We start from the raw sequence: 6,171 nt of genomic DNA, 5'->3' as shown, positions 1-6,171 counted from the left end.
TCTGGACTGTATGAGGCCAGGGTATGTCAACAGCTGTGCATACTAAAGTTGCATATTGTCAGATTCTCCACAAGCATAGCCCAAAAACTCCCCGGAGGCTCTTCACCAGGGTCACTAATCATATTCCTGAAGGAGATACCCTCATGATCAAATCATCTTGCAAAAGTATCACAGAATGGGTGGAGACCTCATCATCTGATTTGAGAGAGAGAGCAGAAATCCATACTCCAAAGTCAGTGGGGTTCATTCAGCAACTAGGGCTGTTTTGTGTTGGACTTTTGGAGGACTGGTTGTGCAGCATTTCCTGGATTCTTGGGGAATCTGTGTCTGTTTATAAAAAGATGGCTTTTCAGCTCCAGTAGGAGTAGTAACATCTGTGTTCTTTCTTTCTTTCTTTCTTTCTTTCTTTCTTTCTTTCTTTCTTTCTTTCTTTCTTTCTTTCTTTCTTTCTTTCTTTCTGCAAAACCCTTAACCCTAAGGTGACCTGAAGACTCCCTGAACCTAATCACCTGACACTACACACCATTCTTCATCTCAGAGCTCCTGAATCACAAGGTTCTGGAGGGATGAGGAACAAGAATCTACATTTTCAACAAGTATTACACACCAGTAGAATATGAGAAAAAGCTTTCTTCACAGAAACTTTCTTCAAGGGCATTTTACCTATGGAAGTTTCTAAAAATATAAAGTAAAAAAATTCAAGCAAATCCCTATTGCATTTCTGCATAGACCGCATTCAAATTATCTTTAAGTCATTTCAAAATGCTGTAATAGTGATGGTGAGTAACTTAGTGCAACAGCAGCCAATGCTCGTAATAATCACCCTTCCTACCGCAGTGGCTTCTGACTGTTCTTAAAGGAGCATGTGTCTATTAAAATCAGGATCGTGTGTCCCACACTGTATGTCACAGGCAGCTCTCCGTATCCTCTATTTCCATGCTCTTTCATGGGTCATAAAGAAGCTGATGTGTAAGGACTCTGGGTTTTTCTACTAACCACAGGAGTAAGGGAATGTTAAAGTAAGTCCAGAATCACCGAGCAAAAATTCTAACGACGCGCCTTCCACTGCAAATCTCAGCTAGGAACTCAGAAGCAACTAAGAAGCCAGGCCCTAACCTCAGATGATTTCAATCCTGAAACTGGGTGAGAGACAGACGCCACCTTGTTAACTTCACCAGGAAGCACCATGGACAGCAAAACAGACATGAACAGTGAGGACATGGAGGTGTGGTCAGCCGACATGAGGAGACAGATGGGCAGGTGTCCTGTAAGACTCTACTCAGACAACCCGGATGGCACTGCCAGTGAGTGGGCAGGACGATTTCCTTACTCTAAGTGGTGCCAGGAGTGAAAAGACTATGCCAGATTCCCTTTGCACCTCTTCTGCCGAGTGTGTCAGATGGCAAAATCTCAAGGGGATGTTACCTACTGGTCTAAAATACCCTAGCACAAAGGTGCTGTTTGATGCTTTTCTATATTTCTTATGGTGGTTAGGATTAGAGTGTTTCCTGTAGGCTTGGTCTCCGGTTGGAGGCATTCTTTGGTAGGTTAAAGAGTTGCGACATTGCTAAGGAATTGGGAGTTTCAAAGCCACACCCCATTTCCTTCATGGATTCTTACCCCTCTGGAACCATAAGCCCACATAAACTCTTTCTTCCTTACATTATCTTGAGCATGCTGTTTTATCCCCACAGCAGAAAAGTAACTAAAATACTTTTGTTTCAATATATAGATATCATTTTTTTTACCAAACTTAAATGAACAGACTAGGTACTAAATGTATATGCCTTACAGTTTAGAGAGAAAGCAAGAGCCATAGACATGGACAGGAAAGGTATTACAAAGTGTACTTATTATAGGGGCCCCATTTAAAGCATAAGAGAGAAACATGAAAGGGAGAATTAATTCACATGTAAAGGAATCCTCTGAGGAGAAAAGTTTTTGATCTTGAACTCAACCTATCTGAAGATTTAAGATCTTTAAGGTTCAAATTGATTTAGAAACAAATAAGTCAATTCTATAGGGTCAATTATGAGAAAGAATAAATATTACATGAATAAGCTTTTGCTGTATAGAAGAGTCCATTATGAGTGCACTATGTCAGAAACACAGACACAAAGGTCTGTGCCCTCCCACAATGTCAGCATTTAACGACAGCAAGTTCACAAGGTACAATGATTTCATTGGCAGTAATTTGTCAGATAGCCCCACTTTCCTCAATAGCCTTAGCTGAGACAAACATGAGTTTTTTTTTATTCCAACCTTAATTACTAATATCAACTCTCAGATCATATAATACATACCACATAGTAATATATTAACATATATACTTATATGTAGGTTACAGAATGACCGTAAAGGCTTAAGAGGTGGCAGTAGAGTTCACAGAGTTTCAAAGAGACCCACAAGGCAGGGAAACTGATGTAGCTGAAACCGGAGTGTTGGGCAGGGACTGTACCTGACACCCGGCCCTGATGGAGGTCTGCTAGAGATGGGTCTGTATGCTCTGAGTTGTGCTACAGAAATAAGACATGATGGAGGCTACGCAGGCAGAGGATGGTCCAGATGGACAATACATAGATGGATGAAGGTTTGGATGGATGAACAGGTAGACAGACAGGTGACAGTTCAGGTCGGTCACATCAGCAGTGGGGTCAGAGTAGAGCCGAAACTCCTGGGAGTATTAGAAGTTCTCTATTGGTCCGTTGATGCATACCTGGGGTATTATATTGAGATGTCAGTCAGTGGGGCCATCAACACTGACTGCTAGGTGTCCTCTTCTTCAGAGGATCCAGATGAAAGAGTTGTTGCCTTTTCCTGAGTCTCGAGTGTCCAGTAATTCTCAGGACTGGTTTTCCTGATATGATTTTAATAAACTCATGGACTCCTACAACACCAGTTACTTGAGTAACTCTACAGAGTGGCATCCTTTGTTCTTTCTGGAATAAATCATTTCTCTGTACCTAGTAGGTAGTGTTGGGCAGTTGGTGGATGTTTACATGTTCACTAAGGAGCAAATGCGGCCTCAGTCCTGGAAATAGGGTCAGATACTGCTGGTAAAATGAAGCCTTTGGGGCGCGGGGAAGGCAGAATCAGGGAAGCACTGTTTTATACGTCACAGAATAACACAGAGCAGAGAGTAGCCTGATGAACTTCAGTGTTGAATATGTATAGACATGTGTTCTTGTCATTACTCCTTAAGTAATTTATGATACATAACACATAGCTGTATAATAAGCAACCAGTTTAAACAACAGATCATCACATGGGGACTATTAACATAGCATTTGCTGCATGTTAGACAAAATAACTAATTCAGAGAGGATTTAAAGCATATGGGGATACACATGGATCACAAGCAAATACACCTTTTATAAAGTCTCGAGACTCTTCCAAGTTTCTTATCTATAGGGGTCCTGGAGCCAATTATTTTATTTTTTGTTTGTTTGTTTTCAAGACACAGGGTTTCTCTGTGTAGCCCTGGCTATCCTGAGCCAATTACTTTAAAACTAATAAATGTATATACAAAAACCACATGCTGAATTAATTTCTTTTTTTTAATAAAATCTTTGATTTGGGCCAGGGGCAAGAAGGAGGACATTATATAAAAACACATTCCTAAGGCTAACACATCTTCAGCACCTCCTCTCATGCTATAACTATTTAAAAAACATTCATGTTTCAAAATCCCAAATCCTAATGTCAAACTAAGTATGTTAACTGCTTTAATCTCCCTAGGTAGGAGAGCGGGAGAGGGGCAGGAGCAGCTGGGATGGCTGTCACTAAGCCCTTTAGTATGAAGAAAAGCAAGGCCACACAGGATGCCCCGTGTGCCCAGCCCACTATGAGCAGATTTGTCATCACTGTGACTCCCATCAGTTGGAGCCTCCGGCCTTGTTGCTGTTAAGTTAGTGCCTGAACCGAATGGGTACCACCTCCACAAAGTGATGCCAAACGTCCACTCATCTCGGATCCTCCAAACTGAGGTTGTACTTTGGTGAGGACCTTAGCAAGCCATCTCATCCATCCCTGAAAGTCAATACCTGAATCCTCTCCCCACCCAGAAGGTGAATTGATATTAAATCGAATCTTCCTCGGGCTGTGTTACAAAATAAGCCCTTTAAAAAAACAATGAGCAAATGGAAAATAGAGTGTCTTTTATTGATTGTGATGTTTCCACTTAACTCGATTCTGGCAGGGGAGCTTCTGAGGTGGCGCATGTGCACAGAGCAAGGGCACTGCCACGGTCGATAATTCCGAGGAAATGGACAGCCCTGTCTGCCTAATGGATCTCTCCAATTTCCTCCATTGGAATCCAACTTGGGATTAGTCACCAGACAAATATCTCAACGGTTCTTCTGGATGGTGTTTGCCTTCAAAGCAATTTGGTAAATGTCAGCTGAGCATCTTCACGAGATCTAAGTCTCTCTAAGCCCATGTGGCACCGAGGTGTTCTGCTGCTTCCTGTGTGGTCATCTCTGATTTTCCATATTTATTTTCTCAGACTATTAAAATGCACACTCCCATGAAGCAGGTGTGTGTGTGCTCAATAAAACATTTTGTCAAAAAAAGTTACAGTAATTCCTTAAACTCTCCCTCTTCCCCTCTCAAGTTGTTTTCTATATCATTTCCAATGGATGTTTCATACTGGAGGAATTTCGGAAACCTGGAAATGTTGCAAAGACAGTGCAGTGAGCTTCTCCAGTGTCCTTGCTCAGCAGGGTACCCACCCTTCAGTGCCACTGTATTAGTATGGTGTATCTGCCAAATTGGAAACATCACCTGGTTAACTCCAAGACCAGCTGTATTTCTCATATGCCTTGTCTCTGCTCCAAGATTCAGTACACACAGACATTCTACTTAGTTCTCTGGAGCCCTGGTTTCCTCTGGCCTATTTTCCAGTCTTTGCTTATAATCACTTTGCCATTGTTGGGGACAATGTCCTTTTGTGGATGTACTTGTCTCATGATTCAGGTTGGTTTTCTCTGGCTAGCTTGGGCTGGGAGGGGGAGGTTAGCAGTGAATACCTGTAGGGGACATGTCTTCTCAGCTGCACTTTCTTGAGTGTGGCGTCCCACAAACAGTGCCAGATTTGATTAGGTGGCCAGGTGGTATCTAGCAGTGATGCAAGAAGACAGGTCAAACCCACATGAATGGGAGTCATAAATGCTATGCCCAGACTGGGGGGTTCCCCCCACACCACCACGGAGTCCGCACTCTTACAAAAAGACAAAGAGCCTTTATTCAAGCTCAAATTTAGACCTTTTGTCTCCAACATAGCAGTGAGGTCAGATCTCCACGATCCCAGTTGGGGTGGGGATTTTTTTTCCTCATAGCAGAGGTTTAGGTGAGGGAATTTTTAGGGTTCAGAATCCCTGATTGGTTGACATTTGCTAGGGGTGTCTTGGTGAATGGGATTGGGCTAAGGGACATCAGGTGATCCTATCTACCATGGTTGGAATGTTAGATATTTACCCTTGGATGCTCTGTTCCTGAGTGGTGTCTGGGTGGTCTCTATTGAGCCTGTCGGGTTGGGCCCCACAATAAGCAAGTGAAACTGTGGAAGCAAGCAACCAAGAAAAAGAAAGCATCACGCGGATGGCCCCAGACTCAACCAAGGATTATAAAAGCCCATTACAGCAGCTATAGAAAATTAGGAGAACTTAAAAAAAGGACTCACCCCTTCAGAGAGCTCCTCCTTGTCCAGTGGGGAGAAAAAGTTCTTTGAGCCTAACCCAGAGTTCTTAAGTCACATGCTTACTAGATATTGTGGGCAGTATCCTATCTTTTTATTCTCACATTTAATAAATAAAAATAAATCCAAAGTCATGTGTCCCATTCAGTTCTTCATTTGAGACAAAGAAACTAGCTATGACACCAGGGAACAGCATGGTGTCCTCATCTGGAAACTCCAGGTTTCTCTTCTGTGAACCTTTTCTTTTGCTAAAGCAGCAAAGATAGAAACTGTGATGTCATGAGCAGGCAATCTTGATAGGTATTATCTGATGCTACTAACATTTAAAGTAGTGCACTTTGAAGGCGAATTTAATTAATCCAGGCCAGTGGGTACAAGAAGACAATTTTAATATAAAAGCACACTCACACACCCGGAGTTCAGCGATCCACCGTACACCGGAAACAGGAAGGGCTCCAGTCTCGCGTTCCAATTCA

Source organism: Microtus ochrogaster, chromosome 6 (assembly GCF_000317375.1).
Source record: "Microtus ochrogaster isolate Prairie Vole_2 chromosome 6, MicOch1.0, whole genome shotgun sequence".
Classification (NCBI taxonomy): Eukaryota; Metazoa; Chordata; class Mammalia; order Rodentia; family Cricetidae; genus Microtus; species Microtus ochrogaster.
Note: the sequence above shows the minus strand (reverse complement) of the source record.